Here is a 25,833-nt window from a genome sequence, read left to right as displayed (position 1 = left end):
TGGGTGAGTCTTTTTCTCACAGCACCCAACTTATCTTTACATACAAACTGGAAACACACTCTTACAATACTCCTTTCACTCTCACTCATTAAGAAAGCCCAATGCAAACTGCACAATCAGTCACGTTATGCCTTCAGCATTGCTACTTTTCTGTCTTTCTGCCATACCAAAGTACCTCTTCATAAATGCCACGGATATGCAATACGTATACAACAATATGACATGGCGCAATCATTCTGAACAGAACTGTGGGTAGATTCATTGCAGGGAGTGTGTGCGTGCAGAAAGCAGAAACTATGCATGGGTAGAAGCTCTATGATTTTCTCCAGGAATAATGCAAATTGTCCCTCAGAAAAAGTATAGTACTAGAGAAGAATCATAAAGGATTGACACAATTGCTGCCTTTGCTGTTGCCCAAGTTGTGTAATCTGTCAAGGACTGGTCTCTTGCAGATTCAGGCACCTAGTTGCGATTGTGTGGTATAAATCACCCTTACAACCATTTTTGCTATAAACTTGAGATCTTTCTGATATACTATCTCACAGACTTCTTATGAATGAGGAACTCTGAAATTGTCACATTCCAATTTGTACGTCCTTAAAACTCTGCTGGTTATTCAAATGGGCAGATTGTTTTTTAAATTCCTTTCTGTCTCGAGATGTAGTTATATTGATACAGAGGCATAATTATTGAATGATATATATTGGTTTGATTGAAATATGTTCGTAGAGGTGGTGATAGGCTTTCTGTGTCTGTCTGAGAGCAAGGACCAGTTAACGTCTTTTTCCAAGAGCAGTTTGTTGTGAAAGGTATCAGACAAAGGAGTATGTATTGTGATGTGGTTCTCTGACTGCTTCTGTCCACTTGCCAAAAGTTCCAAGGTCCTATGATAGCACAAAAACTGTAAGATTGAAGTGGTGTGTGCCAGAGGTTTAAAATGGTCAGTTTAATTAAAGACAGAAAAGTGAAACGAATGACTGCAGAAATACTGTATGTGGCCATGAACTGAGATGAAAGGATGATTTTGGAACTCTGTCTTGCAGATTACCCTCAATGCCGCAATGGATAGGGCACTACTCTCACAGACCAGGGTGTGTAAGTTTAAGTCTATCGGAGGTGCACACCCTGAACTAATACATTTTTGCTGAAACCTAATCATATTGTTTACTCTTCCTCGTAGCAGCTTGCCAGGGTGATAGTATATTGCAACAGAACCATTCCACTTCTTCACTGAAAAGAGTCATGCTGGTTACCCAAATGTGCAGCGTGTCATTTTATACAACTTTCTTTATTGAAATTAAACTTGGACTCACTTGAAATATTCTCTTTCAAAATTAATGTTTTGAGCTGCTGTGAATTTTATTTCTAGAGGTGGTGACAGGCTTTCAGGTACGTGTTTAGGTCAAGGCCCTGTTCATGTCACTTGTACAAGCTAATTCAGGGAGCAAATTAGCAAGTCAAGAAATGGGAAGTCTGAACTACTGTCAAAGCAGTTTCATTCTCTTTTCAAATAATCCAAAAATACCATTGCAGCATAAAACAGAGTATTCAATAAAAGAAGAAGGAGGATTAACGGCAAAAAAGCACATCATAAGATATGAAACTTTGGAAATTATCTAGATATTGTTTGAAAAAACTCCTTTGATGGAAAGAAGATGAAGAACGGTATGGGATCCTGTCCTGCGCACCTGTAATTGATATGTTCCACATCCATTCATACCACCTAACCCTAAACACCCAAACTTATTGCAGTCAGTGACCATGTGGCCTAATGGATAAGGCGTCTGACTTCGGATCAGGAGATTGAGGGTTCGAGTTCCTTCATGGTTGAGTCTTTTTCTCACAGCACCCAACTTATCTTTACATACAAACTGGAAACACACTCTTACAATACTCCTTTCACTCTCACTAATTAAGAAAGCCCAATGCAAACTGCACTATCAGTCACGTTATGCCTTCAGCATTGCTACTTTTCTGTCTTTCTGCCATACCAAAGTACCTCTTCATAAATGCCACGGATATGCAATACGTATACAACAATATGTCATGGCACAATCATTCCGAACAGAACTGTGGGTAGACTCAGTGCAGGGAGTGTGTGCGTGCAGAAAGCAGAAACTATGCATGGGTAGAAGCTCTATGATTTTCTCCAGGAATAATGCAAATTGTCCCTCAGAAAAAGTATAGTACTAGAGAAGAATCATAAAGGATTGACACAATTGCTGCCTTTGCTGTTGCCCCAGTTGTGTAATCTGTCAAGGACTGGTCTCTTGCAGATTGAGGCACCTAGTTGCGATTGTGTGGTATAAATCACCCTTACAACCATTTTTGCTATAAACTTGAGATCTTTCTGAGATACTATCTCACAGACTTCTTATGAATGAGGAACTCTGAAATTGTCACATTCCAATTTGTACGTCCTTAAAACTCTGCTGGTTATTCAAATGGGCAGATTGTTTTTTAAATTCCTTCTGTCTCGAGTTGTAGTTATATTGATACAGAGGCATAATTATTGAATGATATATATTGGTTTGATTGAAATATGTTCGTAGAGGTGGTGATAGGCTTTCTGTGTCTGTCTGAGAGCAAGGACCGGTTAACGTCTTTTTCCAAGAGCAGTTTGTTGTGAAAGGTATCAGACAAAGGAGTATGTATTGTGATGTGGTTCTCTGACTGCTTCTGTCCACTTGCCAAAAGTTCCAAGGCCCTATGATAGCACAAAAACGGTAAGATTGAAGTGGTGGGTGCCGGAGGTTTAAAATGGTCAGTTTAATTAAAGACAGAAAAGTGAAACGAATGACTGCAGAAATACTGTATGTAGCCATGAACTGAGATGAAAGGATGATTTTGGAACTCTGTCTTGCAGATTACCCTCAATGCCGCAATGGATAGGGCACTACTCTCACAGACCAGGGTGTGTAAGTTTAAGTCTATCTGAGGTGCACACCCTGAACTAATACATTTTTGCTGAAACCTAATCATATTGTTTACTCTTCCTCGTAGCAGCTTGCCAGGGTGATAGTATATTGCAACAGAACCATTCCACTTCTTCACTGAAAAGTGTCATGTTGGTTACCCAAATGTGCAGCGTGTCATTTTATACAGCTTTCTTTATTGAAATTAAACTTGGACTCACTTGAAATATTCTCTTTCAAAATGAATGTTTTGAGCTGCTGTGAATTTTATTTCCAGAGGTGGTGACAGCCTTTCAGGTACGTGCTTAGGTCAAGGCCCTGTTCATGTCACTTGTATAAGCTAATTCAGGGAGCAAATTAGCAAGTCAATAAATGGGAAGTCTGAACTACTGTCAAAGCAGTTTCATTCTCTTTTCAAATAATCCAAAAATACCATTGCAGCATAAAACAGAGTATTCAATAAAAGAAGAAGGAGGATTAACGGCAAAAAAGCACATCATAAGATATGAAACTTTGGAAATTATCTAGATATTGTTTGAAAAAACTCCTTTGATGGAAAGAAGATGAAGAACGGTATGGGATCCTGTCCTGCGCACCTGTAATTGATATGTTCCACATCCATTCATACCACCTAACCCTAAACACCCAAAGTTACTGCAGTCAGTGACCATGTGGCCTAATGGATAAGGCGTCTGACTTCGGATCAGAAGATTGAGGGTTCGAGTCCCTTCATGGTTGAGTCTTTTTGTCACAGCACCCAACTTATCTTTACATACAAACTGGAAATACACTCTTACAATAATCATTTCACTCTCACTCATTAAGAAAGCCCAATGCAAACTGCACAATCAGTCATGTTATACCTTCAGCATTGCTACTTTTCTGTCTTTCTGCCATACCAAAGTACCTCTTCATAAATGCCACGGATATGCAATACGTATACAACAATATGTCATGGCACAATCATTCCGAACAGAACTGTGGGTAGACTCAGTGCAGGGAGTGTGTGCGTGCAGAAAGCAGAAACTATGCATGGGTAGAAGCTCTATGATTTTCTCCAGGAATAATGCAAATTGTCCCTCAGAAAAAGTATAGTACTAGAGAAGAATCATAAAGGATTGACACAATTGCTGCCTTTGCTGTTGCCCCAGTTGTGTAATCTGTCAAGGACTGGTCTCTTGCAGATTGAGGCACCTAGTTGCGATTGTGTGGTATAAATCACCCTTACAACCATTTTTGCTATAAACTTGAGATCTTTCTGAGATACTATCTCACAGACTTCTTATGAATGAGGAACTCTGAAATTGTCACATTCCAATTTGTACGTCCTTAAAACTCTGCTGGTTATTCAAATGGGCAGATTGTTTTTTAAATTCCTTTCTGTCTCGAGTTGTAGTTATATTGATACAGAGGCATAATTATTGAATGATATATATTGGTTTGATTGAAATATGTTCGTAGAGGTGGTGATAGGCTTTCTGTGTCTGTCTGAGAGCAAGGACCGGTTAACGTCTTTTTCCAAGAGCAGTTTGTTGTGAAAGGTATCAGACAAAGGAGTATGTATTGTGATGTGGTTCTCTGACTGCTTCTGTCCACTTGCCAAAAGTTCCAAGGCCCTATGATAGCACAAAAACTGTAAGATTGAAGTGGTGTGTGCCGGAGGTTTAAAATGGTCAGTTTAATTAAAGACAGAAAAGTGAAACGAATGACTGCAGAAATACTGTATGTGGCCATGAACTGAGATGAAAGGATGATTTTGGAACTCTGTCTTGCAGATTACCCTCAATGCCGCAATGGATAGGGCACTACTCTCACAGACCAGGGTGTGTAAGTTTAAGTCTATCGGAGGTGCACACCCTGAACTAATACATTTTTGCTGAAACCTAATCATATTGTTTACTCTTCCTCGTAGCAGCTTGCCAGGGTGATAGTATATTGCAACAGAACCATTCCACTTCTTCACTGAAAAGAGTCATGCTGGTTACCCAAATGTGCAGCGTGTCATTTTATACAACTTTCTTTATTGAAATTAAACTTGGACTCACTTGAAATATTCTCTTTCAAAATGAATGTTTTGAGCTGCTGTGAATTTTATTTCTAGAGGTGGTGACAGGCTTTCAGGTACGTGCTTAGGTCAAGGCCCTGTTCATGTCACTTGTATGAGCTAATTCAGGGAGCAAATTAGCAAGTCAATAAATGGGAAGTCTGAACTACTGTCAAAGCAGTTTCATTCTCTTTTCAAATAATCCAAAAATACCATTGCAGCATAAAACAGAGTATTCAATAAAAGAAGAAGGAGGATTAACGGCAAAAAAGCACAGCATAAGATATGAAACTTTGGAAATTATCTAGATATTGTTTGAAAAAACTCCTTTGATGGAAAGAAGATGAAGAACGGTATGGGATCCTGTCCTGCGCACCTGTAATTGATATGTTCCACATCCATTCATACCACCTAACCCTAAACACCCAAACATATTGTAGTCAGTGACCATGTGGCCTAATGGATAAGGTGGCTGACTTCTGATCAGAAGATTGAGGGTTCGAGTCCCTTCATGGTTGAGTCTTTTTCTCACAGCACCCAACTTATCTTTACATACAAACTGGAAACACACTCTTACAATACTCCTTTCACTCTCACTCATTAAGAAAGCCCAATGCAAACTGCACAATCAGTCACGTTATGCCTTCAGCATTGCTACTTTTCTGTCTTTCTGCCATACCAAAGTACCTCTTCATAAATGCCACGGATATGCAATACGTATACAACAATATGACATGGCGCAATCATTCTGAACAGAACTGTGGGTAGATTCATTGCAGGGAGTGTGTGCGTGCAGAAAGCAGAAACTATGCATGGGTAGAAGCTCTATGATTTTCTCCAGGAATAATGCAAATTGTCCCTCAGAAAAAGTATAGTACTAGAGAAGAATCATAAAGGATTGACACAATTGCTGCCTTTGCTGTTGCCCAAGTTGTGTAATCTGTCAAGGACTGGTCTCTTGCAGATTGAGGCACCTAGTTGCGATTGTGTGGTATAAATCACCCTTACAACCATTTTTGCTATAAACTTGAGATCTTTCTGATATACTATCTCACAGACTTCTTATGAATGAGGAACTCTGAAATTGTCACATTCCAATTTGTACGTCCTTAAAACTCTGCTGGTTATTCAAATGGGCAGATTGTTTTTTAAATTCCTTTCTGTCTCGAGATGTAGTTATATTGATACAGAGGCATAATTATTGAATGATATATATTGGTTTGATTGAAATATGTTCGTAGAGGTGGTGACAGGCTTTCTGTGTCTGTCTGAGAGCAAGGACCGGTTAACGTCTTTTTCCAAGAGCAGTTTGTTGTGAAAGGTATCAGACAAAGGAGTATGTATTGTGATGTGGTTCTCTGACTGCTTCTGTCCACTTGCCAAAAGTTCCAAGGTCCTATGATAGCACAAAAACTGTAAGATTGAAGTGGTGTGTGCCGGAGGTTTAAAATGGTCAGTTTAATTAAAGACAGAAAAGTGAAACGAATGACTGCAGAAATACTGTATGTGGCCATGAACTGAGATGAAAGGATGATTTTGGAACTCTGTCTTGCAGATTACCCTCAATGCCGCAATGGATAGGGCACTACTCTCAAAGACCAGGGTGTGTAAGTTTAAGTCTATCGGAGGTGCACACCCTGAACTAATACATTTTTGCTGAAACCTAATCATATTGTTTACTCTTCCTCGTAGCAGCTTCCCAGGGTGATAGTATATTGCAACAGAACCATTCCACTTCTTCACTGAAAAGAGTCATGCTGGTTACCCAAATGTGCAGCGTGTCATTTTATACAACTTTCTTTATTGAAATTAAACTTGGACTCACTTGAAATATTCTCTTTCAAAATGAATGTTTTGAGCTGCTGTGAATTTTATTTCTAGAGGTGGTGACAGGCTTTCAGGTACGTGCTTAGGTCAAGGCCCTGTTCATGTCACTTGTACAAGCTAATTCAGGGAGCAAATTAGCAAGTCAAGAAATGGGAAGTCTGAACTACTGTCAAAGCAGTTTCATTCTCTTTTCAAATAATCCAAAAATACCATTGCAGCATAAAACAGAGTATTCAATAAAAGAAGAAGGAGGATTAACGGCAAAAAAGCACATCATAAGATATGAAACTTTGGAAATTATCTAGATATTGTTTGAAAAAACTCCTTTGATGGAAAGAAGATGAAGAACGGTATGGGATCCTGTCCTGCGCACCTGTAATTGATATGTTCCACATCCATTCATACCACCTAACCCTAAACACCCAAACATATTGCAGTCAGTGACCATGTGGCCTAATGGATAAGGCGTCTGACTTCAGATCAGAAGATTGAGGGTTCGAGTCCCTTCATGGTTGAGTCTTTTTGTCACAGCACCCAACTTATCTTTACATACAAACTGGAAATACACTCTTACAATACTCATTTCACTCTCACTCATTAAGAAAGCCCAATGCAAACTGCACAATCAGTCATGTTATACCTTCAGCATTGCTACTTTTCTGTCTTTCTGCCATACCAAAGTACCTCTTCATAAATGCCACGGATATGCAATACGTATACAACAATATGTCATGGCACAATCAATCCGAACAGAACTGTGGGTAGACTCAGTGCAGGGAGTGTGTGCGTGCAGAAAGCAGAAACTATGCATGGGTAGAAGCTCTATGATTTTCTCCAGGAATAATGCAAATTGTCCCTCAGAAAAAGTATAGTACTAGAGAAGAATCATAAACGATTGACACAATTGCTGCCTTTGCTGTTGCCCCAGTTGTGTAATCTGTCAAGGACTGGTCTCTTGCAGATTGAGGCACTTAGTTGCAATTGTGTGGTAAAAATCACCCTTACAACCATTTTTGCTATAAACTTGAGATCTTTCTGAGATACTATCTCACAGACTTCTTATGAATGAGGAACTCTGAAATTGTCACATTCCAATTTGTACGTCCTTAAAACTATGCTGGTTATTCAAAAGGGCAGATTGTTTTTTAAATTCCTTTCTGTCTCGAGTTGTAGTTATATTGATACAGAGGCATAATTGTTGAATGATATATATTGGTTTGATTGAAATATGTTCGTAGAGGTGGTGATAGGCTTTCTGTGTCTGTCTGAGAGCAAGAACCGGTTAACGTCTTTTTCCAAGAGCAGTTTGTTGTGAAAGGTATCAGGCAAAGGAGTATGTATTGTGATGTGGTTCTCTGACTGCTTCTGTCCACTTGCCAAAAGTTCCAAGGCCCTATGATAGCACAAAAACGGTAAGATTGAAGTGGTGGGTGCCGGAGGTTTAAAATGGTCAGTTTAATTAAAGACAGAAAAGTGAAACGAATGACTGCAGAAATACTGTATGTAGCCATGAACTGAGATGAAAGGATGATTTTGGAACTCTGTCTTGCAGATTACCCTCAATGCCGCAATGGATAGGGCACTACTCTCACAGACCAGGGTGTGTAAGTTTAAGTCTATCTGAGGTGCACACCCTGAACTAATACATTTTTGCTGAAACCTAATCATATTGTTTACTCTTCCTCGTAGCAGCTTGCCAGGGTGATAGTATATTGCAACAGAACCATTCCACTTCTTCACTGAAAAGTGTCATGTTGGTTACCCAAATGTGCAGCGTGTCATTTTATACAGCTTTCTTTATTGAAATTAAACTTGGACTCACTTGAAATATTCTCTTTCAAAATGAATGTTTTGAGCTGCTGTGAATTTTATTTCCAGAGGTGGTGACAGCCTTTCAGGTACGTGCTTAGGTCAAGGCCCTGTTCATGTCACTTGTATAAGCTAATTCAGGGAGCAAATTAGCAAGTCAATAAATGGGAAGTCTGAACTACTGTCAAAGCAGTTTCATTCTCTTTTCAAATAATCCAAAAATACCATTGCAGCATAAAACAGAGTATTCAATAAAAGAAGAAGGAGGATTAACGGCAAAAAAGCACATCATAAGATATGAAACTTTGGAAATTATCTAGATATTGTTTGAAAAAACTCCTTTGATGGAAAGAAGATGAAGAACGGTATGGGATCCTGTCCTGCGCACCTGTAATTGATATGTTCCACATCCATTCATACCACCTAACCCTAAACACCCAAACTTATTGCAGTCAGTGACCATGTGGCCTAATGGATAAGGCGTCTGACTTCGGATCAGAAGATTGAGGGTTCGAGTCCCTTCATGGTTGAGTCTTTTTGTCACAGCACCCAACTTATCTTTACATACAAACTGGAAATACACTCTTTCAATAATCATTTCACTCTCACTCATTAAGAAAGCCCAATGCAAACTGCACAATCAGTCATGTTATACCTTCAGCATTGCTACTTTTCTGTCTTTCTGCCATACCAAAGTACCTCTTCATAAATGCCACGGATATGCAATACGTATACAACAATATGTCATGGCACAATCATTCCGAACAGAACTGTGGGTAGACTCAGTGCAGGGAGTGTGTGCGTGCAGAAAGCAGAAACTATGCATGGGTAGAAGCTCTATGATTTTCTCCAGGAATAATGCAAATTGTCCCTCAGAAAAAGTATAGTACTAGAGAAGAATCATAAAGGATTGACACAATTGCTGCCTTTGCCGTTGCCCCAGTTGTGTAATCTGTCAAGGACTGGTCTCTTGCAGATTGAGGCACCTAGTTGCGATTGTGTGGTATAAATCACCCTTACAACCATTTTTGCTATAAACTTGAGATCTTTCTGAGATACTATCTCACAGACTTCTTATGAATGAGGAACTCTGAAATTGTCACATTCCAATTTGTACGTCCTTAAAACTCTGCTGGTTATTCAAATGGGCAGATTGTTTTTTAAATTCCTTTCTGTCTCGAGATGTAGTTATATTGATACAGAGGCATAATTATTGAATGATATATATTGGTTTGATTGAAATATGTTCGTAGAGGTGGTGATAGGCTTTCTGTGTCTGTCTGAGAGCAAGGACCGGTTAACGTCTTTTTCCAAGAGCAGTTTGTTGTGAAAGGTATCAGACAAAGGAGTATGTATTGTGATGTGGTTCTCTGACTGCTTCTGTCCACTTGCCAAAAGTTCCAAGGTCCTATGATAGCACAAAAACTGTAAGATTGAAGTGGTGTGTGCCAGAGGTTTAAAATGGTCAGTTTAATTAAAGACAGAAAAGTGAAACGAATGACTGCAGAAATACTGTATGTGGCCATGAACTGAGATGAAAGGATGATTTTGGAACTCTGTCTTGCAGATTACCCTCAATGCCGCAATGGATAGGGCACTACTCTCACAGACCAGGGTGTGTAAGTTTAAGTCTATCGGAGGTGCACACCCTGAACTAATACATTTTTGCTGAAACCTAATCATATTGTTTACTCTTCCTCGTAGCAGCTTGCCAGGGTGATAGTATACTGCAACAGAACCATTCCACTTCTTCACTGAAAAGAGTCATGCTGGTTACCCAAATGTGCAGCGTGTCATTTTATACAACTTTCTTTATTGAAATTAAACTTGGACTCACTTGAAATATTCTCTTTCAAAATGAATGTTTTGAGCTGCTGTGAATTTTATTTCTAGAGGTGGTGACAGGCTTTCAGGTACGTGCTTAGGTCAAGGCCCTGTTCATGTCACTTGTATAAGCTAATTCAGGGAGCAAATTAGCAAGTCAAGAAATGGGAAGTCTGAACTACTGTCAAAGCAGTTTCATTCTCTTTTCAAATAATCCAAAAATACCATTGCAGCATAAAACAGAGTATTCAATAAAAGAAGAAGGAGGATTAACGGCAAAAAAGCACAGCATAAGATATGAAACTTTGGAAATTATCTAGATATTGTTTGAAAAAACTCCTTTGATGGAAAGAAGATGAAGAACGGTATGGGATCCTGTCCTGCGCACCTGTAATTGATATGTTCCACATCCATTCATACCACCTGTTAGAAATGGGGTCTTTGGTTGACAGTCAGGTTACCCCCTGTTCAAGCAAGGACCCTCACTCTAGTTAGGATAAAAGAGAATCACCCTCAGCTAACCCCTGCTTACCCCCTTGGTAGCTTGGCAGAGCAGTAGGCTTAACCTCAGAGTGCTGGGCGTAAAGTATTTGTACCAACACACACAGTAACTTAATGAAAACACTACAAAATGACACAACACCAGTTTAGAAAAATAGGAAATATTTATCTAGACAAAACAAGACCAAAACGACAAAAAGCCAACATACACAAGTCAAGTTATGATTTTTTAAAGGTTTAAAATAAAAAGAGTCTTTAGGTAGTTGTAACAACACACTAGCGCTGCTAGCGTGTAAATGTACCTGGTTTGCGTAAAAAATAACCCCGCACGGGCGGTGTGCGTCGAAAGTAACCCTGCACGGCTGTGTGCGTCGAAAACAACTCGGCACGGCGGTGCGCGTTGAAAAAGCCAGCCACACGACGATCCGAAAGTCCCGCGGCGCAGGGTGCGATCTCTCAGCCTCCGTCAGCGATGCTGCGCGTCGTTTCTCCTGCTCCGGGCGTCGGTTTTTCGGTCGCGTTTCCTGCGGCGTCGTTTCTCAGCTGCGGAACCGGCGTCGCGTCGTTTTCTCAGCCGCGATCGGATTCGCGTCGATCTTTTCTCCGCACGGCGCTCGGTGCGTGTATTTTTGTCCTTAGGCTGCCAGCCTCTCCTTTCAGGGTCCCAGGAACTGGAAGGGCACCACAGAGCAGAGTAGGGGTCTCTCCAGAGACTCCAGGTGCTGGCAGGAAGAAGTCTTTGCTATCCCTGAGACTTCAACAACAGGAGGCAAGCTCTACATCAAGCCCTTGGAGATTTCTTCTTCAAGATGGAAGGCACACAAAGTCCAGTCTTTGCCCTCTTACTCTGGCAGAAGCAGCACTGCAGGAAAGCTCCACAAAGCACAGTCACAGGCAGGGCAGCACTTGTTCCTCAGCGATCAGCTCTTCTCCAGGCAGAGGTTCCCCTTGATTCCAGAAGTGTTTCTAAAGTTTGTAAGTTTGGGTGCCCTTCTTATACCCATTTTAGTCTTTGAAGTCACCTTTCTTCAAAGGGGACTCACACCTTCTTGTGAAATCCTGCCTTGCCCAGGCAAGGCCTCAGACACACACCAGGGGGCTGGAGACAGCATTGTCAGAGGCAGGCACAGTCCTTTCAGATGAGAGTGACCACTCCACCCCTCCCTCCTAGCAGAGATGGCTAATCAGGAAATGCAGATCCCACCCCAGCTCCCTTTGTGTCACTGTCTGGTGTGAGGTGAAAAACAACCCAACTGTCAAACTGACCCAGACAGGGAATCCACAAACCAGGCAGAGTCACAGAATGGTTTAAGCAAGAAAATGCTCACTTTCTAAAAGTGGCATTTCCAAACTCACAATCTCAAAATCAACTTTACTAAAAGATGTATTTTTAAATTGTGAGTTCAGGGATCCCAAACTCCACCTGTCCATCTACTCTCTAGGGGAATCTACACTTTAATCATATTTAAAGGTAGCCCCCATATTATCCTATGAGAGAGAGACAGACCTTGCAACAGTGAAAACGAAATTGGCAGTATTTCACTGTCAGGACATATAAACCACATTACTATATGTCCTACCTTATCCATACACTGCACCCTGCCCTTGGGGCTACCTAGGGCCTACCTTAGGGGTGCCTTACATGTAAGGAAAGGGAAGGTTTAGGCCTGGCAAGTGGGTACACTTGCCAAGTCGAATTTACAGTGTAAAAATACACATACAGACACTGCAGTGGCAGGTCTGAGACATGATTACAGATCTACTTATGTGGGTGGCACAACCAGTACTGCAGGCCCACTAGTAGCATTTGATTTACAGGCCCTGGCACCTCTAGTGCACCTTACTAGGGACTTACTAGTAAATCAAATATGCCAATCATGGATAAACCACTTACATACAATTTAAACAGAAGAGCATATGCACTTTAGCACTGGTTAGCAGTGGTAAAGTGCTCAGAGTTGAAAAGCCAACAGCAACATGTCAGAAAAAATTAGGAGGCAGGAGGCAAAAAAGACTGGGGATGACCCTGCATAAGCAAAAGTCCAACACGACCCCCTACCAGCCTAAAGCCAGGGGAGAACAATCAATACCTTGATGTACTTCCCTGATTGGGGCGATAGAACAGGGACCCAGGCCCACAACAGCAGGGGCATGTTCCAGTTCTACGCCTTCCTGACTCCAGTTGGATCCCTCTGTCCATACTCTCAGGGCCCACTAAGCTAACCCATGGGGAACCCTTCTCCACATCTACAGACACCATCTGTGCAACACCTAACTTTACTTTGCTCACAGATGTATTGCAATGGGCAGATAGTACCACCAGGGCCAACACAGTGGTGTTGCCCACTCCACCCCCGAGGTGTGACTCTCGTCCTCCCCCCCCCAGGGGCAACTCTGTCCACCAGGACAGCAAGCCACAGTGGCCCCAGACAACTGTCAGGGATGAGAGCCCGACCTCAGGCCTCTCTAACCACTGTGACTGTGGAGAGTGGGGGGCGGTAGCCCCAGGTGCCTGGCACCCTTTGACCACTCTCTCTTCCACCAGGTCAGGGATGACAACCTGACCCTGGTCCTCCCCTCTGGGGCTCTGTACCCTCCCTGCAGAAGCGGCACCCCCAGAGTCCAAAACTGTCAGGGTGCTTGTAGAAGCAGTCCTGCACAATTCTTCCATCAGTGCAGGGATGTTAACCTGCAACTGATCCTCCAACCTGGGGTCTGTACCTTCAGGTTGGACCAGGGCCAGGGGTGAGGCTTCCCTCCCCCTGCCCTCTCTTCTGGGGTCCTGAACCACCCAACTAGGAGCGGCCCCCCCAGAAGACAACATGGTAGGGGTACTGTTAGCAGTAGCCCCTTCCTCCAGGTCAGGGGGGACACCCTTAACCTGGCCTCCCAATCCAGGGTCTGTACCCACAGACTGGATCACTGCCTGGCAACCCAGGACTTCCTGGGGGGCATACCTACCCCCTACCAGGTCAGAGTTTACCCTCTGAACCTGGTCATCCAACCCAGGGTCACCACCCTGCGGTTGAACCACTGCCTGGCACACCAGGACTTCCTTGGGAGCACATTTACCCCCCATCAGGTCAGAGTTTACCCCCTGAACCTGATCATTCAACCCAGAGTCACCACCCTGCGGTTGAACCATTGCCTGGCACACCAGGACTTCCAGGGGAGCACACCTACCCCCTACCAGATCAGAGCTTACCCCCTGAATCTGGCAATCCAACCCAGAGTCACTACCCTGCGGTTGAACCACTGCCTGGCGCACCAGGACTTCCTTGGGAGCACACGTACTCCCCATCAGGTCAGAGTTTACCCCCTGAACCTGATCATCCAACCCAGAGTCACCATCCTGCGGTTGAATCATTGCCTGGCGCACCAGGACTTCCTGGGGGGCACACCTACCCCCCACAAGGGAAACACTTTCCCCAAGGGCCATACAAGAGTCTGGCTGGCGCAGGTCTCCTGACCTCTGCCCATCTGACAGAGTCTGGATTCCCCCCAGCCCAGAAATGGTCTCACCAAGGTCATTCCTGGGGGGCTCTGCACTCAGAGCTGACCCCTGACCCTCCAGGTTCTCCACTGGGGTCCGCAACCCCCTCTCAACCCTCTGTCTGGACTTCTGCAACCCCTCACTAGGAGTGGTACTGCCAGACACCAGAACTGGTGGGACGCTGGCTACAGCCGCCCCCCCAAGTTCTCCTGACACTGTGGGGTCTCCCTCAACAGATGGCCCTATGGTACAGGCTAGGCTCCCCTCCTGGGGTTCCCGCAGGGAACCCTCCAGGACCTGGGACCGGATCTCGGGCACCTTGGGCCTCAACCCATCCCCATTCCCTCTCCTCTGAGACTGGACATGGGGTCCCTCACCCATCCCACTACACTGGGACCTACCTGGGACACTACAATCCTTCCCTACCTCACCTGGTTGGGAACTACCTAGACCACTCCTCTCAGGAGCACCCCCAAATGCCTCTTCAGACTCTCTGGTACTCACCCAGAAGTCTGCCTCCATTGTAAGCTCCCTGGGGTCAGAGAACTCACACTCCACCTGGTGTTGGCATAGCTCTGGAAAATAAGGACTAGACATATGCTCTCCAGCAATTACATCACTCAGCCCCTCACATGAATTAACCAAAGTACCCTTCACCCAACCATCCAGTGACTCTGCTTTGACAAAGCACCCCACATCACCCTCCTGAGACTGGTGAGACAGTACCTGACTGTCCCTGACACTCAACCCACACTCTTCTGGGATGTCTTCACACTCCATAACCAGGACTTCTACTTGGGGGGAACCCCTCTCCCTGTCACTCTCAACTAGAGTCAGTAGAGTGTCCCTCCCACCAGTAGGAATATGACTCCCCATGCCAGTTCCCCAATCCACCTCAGAGACCCTGTGCATCACTGGAGCTACCTCATACCCCTGAACCTCCTGGCGTGTGTTAACTCCCTCCTTCAAGTAGGGCACCACCTCTCTGGGCATGTGTACTTCTGCAGCATCACTGGATATACAATTGTTGCTGCCACCATTCCAGCTGGACTCAGCCCTCATGACTTCCAGCTCTTTCAATTTAAGCTCGTAAGCATAAATCATTTTTTTAATCTCTAAGTCCCTCCTCCTTTCTGCCAGGGCTAAGGCTCTCTTCTCCTCGGCCCTCTTAAGCTCTTCCAGACTCCGGATTCGAGCTAGGAGCCTATCATCTCTTTCTGTTCCCTCCTCAGGGCCACTGCCCTCCTCTTTGGAGTAGTCCTCCTCCTCAGAGTAGTTATCCTCCTCAGACTCATTTGGTGGTGTTGCCTGACAACGTTTCAATTCATCCTGAAACAGGGCTGACTCAAGATCCTCCCTTCTGGATTCCTTGTTCACAGCCAGTCCCCTTTCCATGCAGAATGCTTTAAGCTGCCACTTTTTATACATAGATAGGTGCCAGAAATTGACTTCCATTTCTGCAAAGGCTTCACAACCAAAAAACAAAGTCCAAAAATATCATCAATACTTCCAGGAGGACATCAGAGAACAAAAAGCAGAATCACAAGACAAGTAGTATGTGGTCACGTAGTGGTCTGAGATCAAAACAGTAGTGTACACTTAATTACTGTATGTCAAGTACAAATACAAGTCCAATCCCGACCGCTGGTCACCAATGTTAGAAATGGGGTCTTTGGTTGACAGTCAGGTTACCCCCTGTTCAAGCAAGGACCCTCACTCTAGTTAGGATAAAAGAGAATCACCCTCAGCTAACCCCTGCTTACCCCCTTGGTAGCTTGGCAGAGCAGTAGGCTTAACCTCAGAGTGCTGGGCGTAAAGTATTTGTACCAACACACACAGTAACTTAATGAAAACACTACAAAATGACACAACACCAGTTTAGAAAAATAGGAAATATTTATCTAGACAAAACAAGACCAAAACGACAAAAATCCAACATACACAAGTCAAGTTATGATTTTTTAAAGGTTTAAAATAAAAAGAGTCTTTAGGTAGTTGTAACAACACACTAGCGCTGCTAGCGTGTAAATGTACCTGGTTTGTGTCAAAAATAACCCCGCACGGGCGGTGTGCATCGAAAGTAACCCTGCACGGCTGTGTGCGTCGAAAACAACTCGGCACGGCGGTGCGCGTTGAAAAAGCCAGCCACACGACGATCCGAAAGTCCCGCGGCGCAGGGTGCGATCTCTCAGCCTCCGTCAGCGATGCTGCGCGTCGTTTCTCCTGCTCCGGGCGTCGGTTTTTCGGTCGCGTTTCCTGCGGCGTCGTTTCTCAGCTGCGGAACCGGCGTCGCGTCGTTTTCTCAGCCGCGATCGGATTCGCGTCGATCTTTTCTCCGCACGGCGCTCGGTGCGTGGATTTTTGTCCTTAGGCTGCCAGCCTCTCCTTTCAGGGTCCCAGGAACTGGAAGGGCACCACAGAGCAGAGTAGGGGTCTCTCCAGAGACTCCAGGTGCTGGCAGGAAGAAGTCTTTGCTATCCCTGAGACTTCAACAACAGGAGGCAAGCTCTACATCAAGCCCTTGGAGATTTCTTCTTCAAGATGGAAGGCACACAAAGTCCAGTCTTTGCCCTCTTACTCTGGCAGAAGCAGCACTGCAGGAAAGCTCCACAAAGCACAGTCACAGGCAGGGCAGCACTTGTTCCTCAGCGATCAGCTCTTCTCCAGGCAGAGGTTCCCCTTGATTCCAGAAGTGTTTCTAAAGTTTGTAAGTTTGGGTGCCCTTCTTATACCCATTTTAGTCTTTGAAGTCACCTTTCTTCAAAGGGGACTCACACCTTCTTGTGAAATCCTGCCTTGCCCAGGCAAGGCCTCAGACACACACCAGGGGGCTGGAGACAGCATTGTCAGAGGCAGGCACAGTCCTTTCAGATGAGAGTGACCACTCCACCCCTCCCTCCTAGCAGAGATGGCTAATCAGGAAATGCAGATCCCACCCCAGCTCCCTTTGTGTCACTGTCTGGTGTGAGGTGAAAAACAACCCAACTGTCAAACTGACCCAGACAGGGAATCCACAAACCAGGCAGAGTCACAGAATGGTTTAAGCAAGAAAATGCTCACTTTCTAAAAGTGGCATTTCCAAACTCACAATCTCAAAATCAACTTTACTAAAAGATGTATTTTTAAATTGTGAGTTCAGGGATCCCAAACTCCACCTGTCCATCTACTCTCTAGGGGAATCTACACTTTAATCATATTTAAAGGTAGCCCCCATATTATCCTATGAGAGAGAGACAGACCTTGCAACAGTGAAAACGAAATTGGCAGTATTTCACTGTCAGGACATATAAACCACATTACTATATGTCCTACCTTATCCATACACTGCACCCTGCCCTTGGGGCTACCTAGGGCCTACCTTAGGGGTGCCTTACATGTAAGGAAAGGGAAGGTTTAGGCCTGGCAAGTGGGTACACTTGCCAAGTCGAATTTACAGTGTAAAAATACACATACAGACACTGCAGTGGCAGGTCTGAGACATGATTACAGATCTACTTATGTGGGTGGCACAACCAGTACTGCAGGCCCACTAGTAGCATTTGATTTACAGGCCCTGGCACCTCTAGTGCACCTTACTAGGGACTTACTAGTAAATCAAATATGCCAATCATGGATAAACCACTTACATACAATTTAAACAGAAGAGCATATGCACTTTAGCACTGGTTAGCAGTGGTAAAGTGCTCAGAGTTGAAAAGCCAACAGCAACATGTCAGAAAAAATTAGGAGGCAGGAGGCAAAAAAGACTGGGGATGACCCTGCATAAGCAAAAGTCCAACACCACCTAACCCTAAACACCCAAACTTATTGCAGTCAGTGACCATGTGGCCTAATGGATAAGGCGTCTGACTTCGGATCAGAAGATTGAGGGTTCGAGTCCCTTCATGGTTGAGTCTTTTTGTCACAGCACCCAACTTATCTTTACATACAAACTGGAAATACACTCTTACAATAATCATTTCACTCTCACTCTTTAAGAAAGCCCAATGCAAACTGCACAATCAGTCATGTTATACCTTCAGCATTGCTACTTTTCTGTCTTTCTGCCATACCAAAGTACCTCTTCATAAATGCCACGGATATGCAATACGTATACAACAATATGTCATGGCACAATCATTCCGAACAGAACTGTGGGTAGACTCAGTGCAGGGAGTGTGTGCGTGCAGAAAGCAGAAACTATGCATGGGTAGAAGCTCTATGATTTTCTCCAGGAATAATGCAAATTGTCCCTCAGAAAAAGTATAGTACTAGAGAAGAATCATAAAGGATTGACACAATTGCTGCCTTTGCTGTTGCCCCAGTTGTGTAATCTGTCAAGGACTGGTCTCTTGCAGATTGAGGCACCTAGTTGCGATTGTGTGGTATAAATCACCCTTACAACCATTTTTGCTATAAACTTGAGATCTTTCTGAGATACTATCTCACAGACTTCTTATGAATGAGGAACTCTGAAATTGTCACAATCCAATTTGTACGTCCTTAAAACTCTGCTGGTTATTCAAATGGGCAGATTGTTTTTTAAATTCCTTTCTGTCTCGAGTTGTAGTTATATTGATACAGAGGCATAATTATTGAATGATATATATTGGTTTGATTGAAATATGTTCGTAGAGGTGGTGATAGGCTTTCTGTGTCTGTCTGAGAGCAAGGACCGGTTAACGTCTTTTTCCAAGAGCAGTTTGTTGTGAAAGGTATCAGACAAAGGAGTATGTATTGTGATGTGGTTCTCTGACTGCTTCTGTCCACTTGCCAAAAGTTCCAAGGCCCTATGATAGCACAAAAACTGTAAGATTGAAGTGGTGTGTGCCGGAGGTTTAAAATGGTCAGTTTAATTAAAGACAGAAAAGTGAAACGAATGACTGCAGAAATACTGTATGTGGCCATGAACTGAGATGAAAGGATGATTTTGGAACTCTGTCTTGCAGATTACCCTCAATGCCGCAATGGATAGGGCACTACTCTCACAGACCAGGGTGTGTAAGTTTAAGTCTATCGGAGGTGCACACCCTGAACTAATACATTTTTGCTGAAACCTAATCATATTGTTTACTCTTCCTCGTAGCAGCTTGCCAGGGTGATAGTATATTGCAACAGAACCATTCCACTTCTTCACTGAAAAGAGTCATGCTGGTTACCCAAATGTGCAGCGTGTCATTTTATACAACTTTCTTTATTGAAATTAAACTTGGACTCACTTGAAATATTCTCTTTCAAAATGAATGTTTTGAGCTGCTGTGAATTTTATTTCTAGAGGTGGTGACAGGCTTTCAGGTACGTGCTTAGGTCAAGGCCCTGTTCATGTCACTTGTATAAGCTAATTCAGGGAGCAAATTAGCAAGTCAAGAAATGGGAAGTCTGAACTACTGTCAAAGCAGTTTCATTCTCTTTTCAAATAATCCAAAAATACCATTGCAGCATAAAACAGAGTATTCAATAAAAGAAGAAGGAGGATTAACGGCAAAAAAGCACAGCATAAGATATGAAACTTTGGAAATTATCTAGATATTGTTTGAAAAAACTCCTTTGATGGAAAGAAGATGAAGAACGGTATGGGATCCTGTCCTGCGCACCTGTAATTGATATGTTCCACATCCATTCATACCACCTAACCCTAAACACCCAAACATATTGCAGTCAGTGACCATGTGGCCTAATGGATAAGGTGTCTGACTTCGGATCAGAAGATTGAGGGTTCGAGTCCCTTCATGGTTGAGTCTTTTTCTCACTGCACCCAACTTATCTTTACATACAAACTGGAAACACACTCTTACAATACTCCTTTCACTCTCACTCATTAAGAAAGCCCAATGCAAACTGCACAATCAGTCACGTTATGCCTTCAGCATTGCTACTTTTCTGTCTTTCTGCCATACCAAAGTACCTCTTCATAAATGCCACGGATATGCAATACGTATACAACAATATGACATGGCGCAATCATTCTGAACAGAACTGTGGGTAGATTCATTGCAGGGAGTGTGTGCGTGCAGAAAGCAGAAACTATGCATGGGTAGAAGCTCTATGATTTTCTCCAGGAATAATGCAAATTGTCCCTCAGAAAAAGTATAGTACTAGAGAAGAATCATAAAGGATTGACACAATTGCTGCCTTTGCTGTTGCCCCAGTTGTGTAATCTGTCAAGGACTGGTCTCTTGCAGATTGAGGCACCTAGTTGCGATTGTGTGGTATAAATCACCCTTACAACCATTTTTGCTATAAACTTGAGATCTTTCTGATATACTATCTCACAGACTTTTTATGAATGAGGAACTCTGAAATTGTCACATTCCAATTTGTACGTCCTTAAAACTCTGCTGGTTATTCAAATGGGCAGATTGTTTTTTAAATTCCTTTCTGTCTCGAGATGTAGTTATATTGATACAGAGGCATAATTATTGAATGATATATATTGGTTTGATTGAAATATGTTCGTAGAGGTGGTGATAGGCTTTCTGTGTCTGTCTGAGAGCAAGGACCGGTTAACGTCTTTTTCCAAGAGCAGTTTGTTGTGAAAGGTATCAGACAAAGGAGTATGTATTGTGATGTGGTTCTCTGACTGCTTCTGTCCACTTGCCAAAAGTTCCAAGGTCCTATGATAGCACAAAAACTGTAAGATTGAAGTGGTGTGTGCCGGAGGTTTAAAATGGTCAGTTTAATTAAAGACAGAAAAGTGAAACGAATGACTGCAGAAATACTGTATGTGGCCATGAACTGAGATGAAAGGATGATTTTGGAACTCTGTCTTGCAGATTACCCTCAATGCCGCAATGGATAGGGCACTACTCTCACAGACCAGGGTGTGTAAGTTTAAGTCTATCGGAGGTGCACACCCTGAACTAATACATTTTTGCTGAAACCTAATCATATTGTTTACTCTTCCTCGTAGCAGCTTCCCAGGGTGATAGTATATTGCAACAGAACCATTCCACTTCTTCACTGAAAAGAGTCATGCTGGTTACCCAAATGTGCAGCGTGTCATTTTATACAACTTTCTTTATTGTAATTAAACTTGGACTCACTTGAAATATTCTCTTTCAAAATGAATGTTTTGAGCTGCTGTGAATTTTATTTCTAGAGGTGGTGACAGGCTTTCAGGTACGTGCTTAGGTCAAGGCCCTGTTCATGTCACTTGTATAAGTTAATTCAGGGAGCAAATTAGCAAGTCAAGAAATGGGAAGTCTGAACTACTGTCAAAGCAGTTTCATTCTCTTTTCAAATAATCCAAAAATACCATTGCAGCATAAAACAGAGTATTCAATAAAAGAAGAAGGAGGATTAACGGCAAAAAAGCACATCATAAGATATGAAACTTTGGAAATTATCTAGATATTGTTTGAAAAAACTCCTTTGATGGAAAGAAGATGAAGAACGGTATGGGATCCTGTCCTGCGCACCTGTAATTGATATGTTCCACATCCATTCAAACCACCTAACACTAAACACCCAAACATATTGCAGTCAGTGACCATGTGGCCTAATGGATAAGGCGTCTGACTTCGGATCAGAAAATTGAGGGTTCGAGTCCCTTCATGGTTGAGTCTTTTTGTCACAGCACCCAACTTATATTTACATATAAACTGGAAATACACTCTTACAATAATCATTTCACTCTCACTCATTAAGAAAGCCCAATGCAAACTGCACAATCAGTCATGTTATACCTTCAGCATTGCTACTTTTCTGTCTTTCTGCCATACCAAAGTACCTCTTCATAAATGCCACGGATATGCAATACGTATACAACAATATGTCATGGCACAATCATTCAGAACAGAACTGTGGGTAGACTCAGTGCAGGGAGTGTGTGCGTGCAGAAAGCAGAAACTATGCATGGGTAGAAGCTCTATGATTTTCTCCAGGAATAATGCAAATTGTCCCTCAGAAAAAGTATAGTACTAGAGAAGAATCATAAAGGATTGACACAATTGCTGCCTTTGCTGTTGCCCCAGTTGTGTAATCTGTCAAGGACTGGTCTCTTGCAGATTGAGGCACCTAGTTGCGATTGTGTGGTATAAATCACCCTTACAACCATTTTTGCTATAAACTTGAGATCTTTCTGATATACTATCTCACAGACTTCTTATGAATGAGGAACTCTGAAATTGTCACATTCCAATTTGTACGTCCTTAAAACTCTGCTGGTTATTCAAATGGGCAGATTGTTTTTTAAATTCCTTTCTGTCTCGAGATGTAGTTATATTGATACAGAGGCATAATTATTGAATGATATATATTGGTTTGATTGAAATATGTTCGTAGAGGTGGTGATAGGCTTTCTGTGTCTGTCTGAGAGCAAGGACCGGTTAACGTCTTTTTCCAAGAGCAGTTTGTTGTGAAAGGTATCAGACAGAGGAGTATGTATTGTGATGTGGTTCTCTGACTGCTTCTGTCCACTTGCCAAAAGTTCCAAGGTCATATGATAGCACAAAAACTGTAAGATTGAAGTGGTGTGTGCCGGAGGTTTAAAATGGTCAGTTTAATTAAAGACAGAAAAGTGAAACGAATGACTGCAGAAATACTGTATGTGGCCATGAACTGAGATGAAAGGATGATTTTGGAACTCTGTCTTGCAGATTACCCTCAATGCCGCAATGGATAGGGCACTACTCTCACAGACCAGGGTGTGTAAGTTTAAGTCTATCGGAGGTGCACACCCTGAACTAATACATTTTTGCTGAAACCTAATCATATTGTTTACTCTTCCTCGTAGCAGCTTGCCAGGGTGATAGTATATTGCAACAGAACGATTCCACTTCTTCACTGAAAAGAGTCATGCTGGTTACCCAAATGTGCAGCGTGTCATTTTATACAACTTTCTTTATTGAAATTAAACTTGGACTCACTTGAAATATTCTCTTTCAAAATGAATGTTTTGAGCTGCTGTGAATTTTATTTCTAGAGGTGGTGACAGCCTTTCAGGTACGTGCTTAGGTCAAGGCCCTGTTCATGTCACTTGTATAAGCTAATTCAGGGAGCAAATTAGCAAGTCAATAAATGGGAAGTCTGAACTACTGTCAAAGCAGTTTCATTCTCTTTTCAAATAATCCAAAAATACCATTGCAGCATAAAACAGAGTATTCAATAAAAGAAGAAGGAGGATTAACGGCAAAAAAGCACATCATAAGATATGAAACTTTGGAAATTATCTAGATATTGTTTGAAAAAACTCCTTTGATGGAAAGAAGATGAAGAACGGTATGGGATCCTGTCCTGCGCACCTGTAATTGATATGTTCCACATCCATTCATACCACCTAACCCTAAACACCCAAACTTATTGCAGTCAGTGACCATGTGGCCTAATGGATAAGGCGTCTGACTTCGGATCAGAAGATTGAGGGTTCGAGTCCCTTCATGGTTGAGTCTTTTTGTCACAGCACCCAACTTATATTTACATACAAACTGGAAATACACTCTTACAATAATCATTTCACTCTCACTCATTAAGAAAGCCCAATGCAAACTGCACAATCAGTCATGTTATACCTTCAGCATTGCTACTTTTCTGTCTTTCTGCCATACCAAAGTACCTCTTCATAAATGCCACGGATATGCAATACGTATACAACAATATGTCATGGCACAATCATTCAGAACAGAACTGTGGGTAGACTCAGTGCAGGGAGTGTGTGCGTGCAGAAAGCAGAAACTATGCATGGGTAGAAGCTCTATGATTTTCTCCAGGAATAATGCAAATTGTCCCTCAGAAAAAGTATAGTACTAGAGAAGAATCATAAAGGATTGACACAATTGCTGCCTTTGCTGTTGCCCCAGTTGTGTAATCTGTCAAGGACTGGTCTCTTGCAGATTGAGGCACCTAGTTGCGATTGTGTGGTATAAATCACCCTTACAACCATTTTTGCTATAAACTTGAGATCTTTCTGATATACTATCTCACAGACTTCTTATGAATGAGGAACTCTGAAATTGTCACATTCCAATTTGTACGTCCTTAAAACTCTGCTGGTTATTCAAATGGGCAGATTGTTTTTTAAATTCCTTTCTGTCTCGAGATGTAGTTATATTGATACAGAGGCATAATTATTGAATGATATATATTGGTTTGATTGAAATATGTTCGTAGAGGTGGTGATAGGCTTTCTGTGTCTGTCTGAGAGCAAGGACCGGTTAACGTCTTTTTCCAAGAGCAGTTTGTTGTGAAAGGTATCAGACAGAGGAGTATGTATTGTGATGTGGTTCTCTGACTGCTTCTGTCCACTTGCCAAAAGTTCCAAGGTCATATGATAGCACAAAAACTGTAAGATTGAAGTGGTGTGTGCCGGAGGTTTAAAATGGTCAGTTTAATTAAAGACAGAAAAGTGAAACGAATGACTGCAGAAATACTGTATGTGGCCATGAACTGAGATGAAAGGATGATTTTGGAACTCTGTCTTGCAGATTACCCTCAATGCCGCAATGGATAGGGCACTACTCTCACAGACCAGGGTGTGTAAGTTTAAGTCTATCGGAGGTGCACACCCTGAACTAATACATTTTTGCTGAAACCTAATCATATTGTTTACTCTTCCTCGTAGCAGCTTGCCAGGGTGATAGTATATTGCAACAGAACGATTCCACTTCTTCACTGAAAAGAGTCATGCTGGTTACCCAAATGTGCAGCGTGTCATTTTATACAACTTTCTTTATTGAAATTAAACTTGGACTCACTTGAAATATTCTCTTTCAAAATGAATGTTTTGAGCTGCTGTGAATTTTATTTCTAGAGGTGGTGACAGGCTTTCAGGTACGTGCTTAGGTCAAGGCCCTGTTCATGTCACTTGTATAAGCTAATTCAGGGAGCAAATTAGCAAGTCAAGAAATGGGAAGTCTGAACTACTGTCAAAGCAGTTTCATTCTCTTTTCAAATAATCCAAAAATACCATTGCAGCATAAAACAGAGTATTCAATAAAAGAAGAAGGAGGATTAACGGCAAAAAAGCACATCATAAGATATGAAACTTTGGAAATTATCTAGATATTGTTTGAAAAAACTCCTTTGATGGAAAGAAGATGAAGAACGGTATGGGATCCTGTCCTGCGCACCTGTAATTGATATGTTCCACATCCATTCATACCACCTAACCCTAAACACCCAAACATAATGCAGTCAGTGACCATGTGGCCTAATGGATAAGGCGTCTGACTTCGGATCAGAAGATTGAGGGTTCGAGTCCCTTCATGGTTGATTCTTTTTCTCACAGCACCCAACTTATCTTTACATACAAACTGGAAACACACTCTTAAAATACTCCTTTCACTCTCACTCATTAAGAAAGCCCAATGCAAACTGCACAATCAGTCATGTTATGCCTTCAGCATTGCTACTTTTCTGTCTTTCTGCCATACCAAAGTACCTCTTCATAAATGCCACGGATATGCAATACGTATACAACAATATGACATGGCACAAACATTCTG

The 25,833-nt window shown here is 42.5% G+C and overlaps 7 non-coding genes across 7 annotated transcripts; all 7 read left to right on the top strand.

The window, feature by feature from the left end:
- Positions 1–3,580: 3,580 nt before the first annotated feature.
- Positions 3,581–3,653, top strand: TRNAR-UCG (transfer RNA arginine (anticodon UCG)). The gene has a single exon. It is a non-coding gene; the product is annotated as a tRNA-Arg (tRNA).
- Positions 3,654–9,052: 5,399 nt separating this feature from the next.
- Positions 9,053–9,125, top strand: TRNAR-UCG (transfer RNA arginine (anticodon UCG)). The gene has a single exon. It is a non-coding gene; the product is annotated as a tRNA-Arg (tRNA).
- A 9,106-nt stretch (positions 9,126–18,231) lies between these two features.
- Positions 18,232–18,304, top strand: TRNAR-UCG (transfer RNA arginine (anticodon UCG)). Its single transcript has one exon. It is a non-coding gene; the product is annotated as a tRNA-Arg (tRNA).
- A 1,751-nt stretch (positions 18,305–20,055) lies between these two features.
- TRNAR-UCG (transfer RNA arginine (anticodon UCG)) lies at positions 20,056–20,128 on the top strand. Its single transcript has one exon. It is a non-coding gene; the product is annotated as a tRNA-Arg (tRNA).
- Positions 20,129–21,879: 1,751 nt separating this feature from the next.
- On the top strand, positions 21,880–21,952 carry TRNAR-UCG (transfer RNA arginine (anticodon UCG)). Its single transcript has one exon. It is a non-coding gene; the product is annotated as a tRNA-Arg (tRNA).
- Positions 21,953–23,703: 1,751 nt separating this feature from the next.
- Positions 23,704–23,776, top strand: TRNAR-UCG (transfer RNA arginine (anticodon UCG)). Its single transcript has one exon. It is a non-coding gene; the product is annotated as a tRNA-Arg (tRNA).
- A 1,751-nt stretch (positions 23,777–25,527) lies between these two features.
- TRNAR-UCG (transfer RNA arginine (anticodon UCG)) lies at positions 25,528–25,600 on the top strand. The gene has a single exon. It is a non-coding gene; the product is annotated as a tRNA-Arg (tRNA).
- The last annotated feature ends 233 nt before the right edge of the window (positions 25,601–25,833 follow it).

Source organism: Pleurodeles waltl, chromosome 4_1, assembly GCF_031143425.1.
Source record: "Pleurodeles waltl isolate 20211129_DDA chromosome 4_1, aPleWal1.hap1.20221129, whole genome shotgun sequence".
Classification (NCBI taxonomy): domain Eukaryota; kingdom Metazoa; phylum Chordata; class Amphibia; order Caudata; family Salamandridae; genus Pleurodeles; species Pleurodeles waltl.
This window is presented reverse-complemented; position numbering and strand designations above follow the sequence as displayed.